This window comes from Pundamilia nyererei, unplaced genomic scaffold (genome assembly GCF_000239375.1).
Source record: "Pundamilia nyererei isolate P.nyererei 1_Seehausen unplaced genomic scaffold, PunNye1.0 scaffold00125, whole genome shotgun sequence".
Taxonomy (NCBI): Eukaryota; Metazoa; Chordata; class Actinopteri; order Cichliformes; family Cichlidae; genus Pundamilia; species Pundamilia nyererei.
Window position 1 is genome coordinate 167,624 of NW_005187526.1, and position 264 is coordinate 167,887.

Sequence of the window (264 nt, forward strand, 5' to 3'; positions counted from 1 at the left end):
ATGTAGTTCGAGGTGAACTTGCTTTTATTGGTAACAGATTTTCGGAGCGATGCCTCGGTGCGAGCCACTTTATTGTGACAGAAGATTTTAAAAACATGGCTCCTGAAGCACTTTTTTCTCTCTCCCCATTTTAAAATTAGGCCATGTCAGATCAACATGGCACAAACTGGGCTGGCTAGTCTTCTTGGGAGTCCCTCCCCCACCATTAGAGGGCAGTAGTGCACTTATTTTTCTGTAACAAATGAAACCCTCAGACCACAGGAA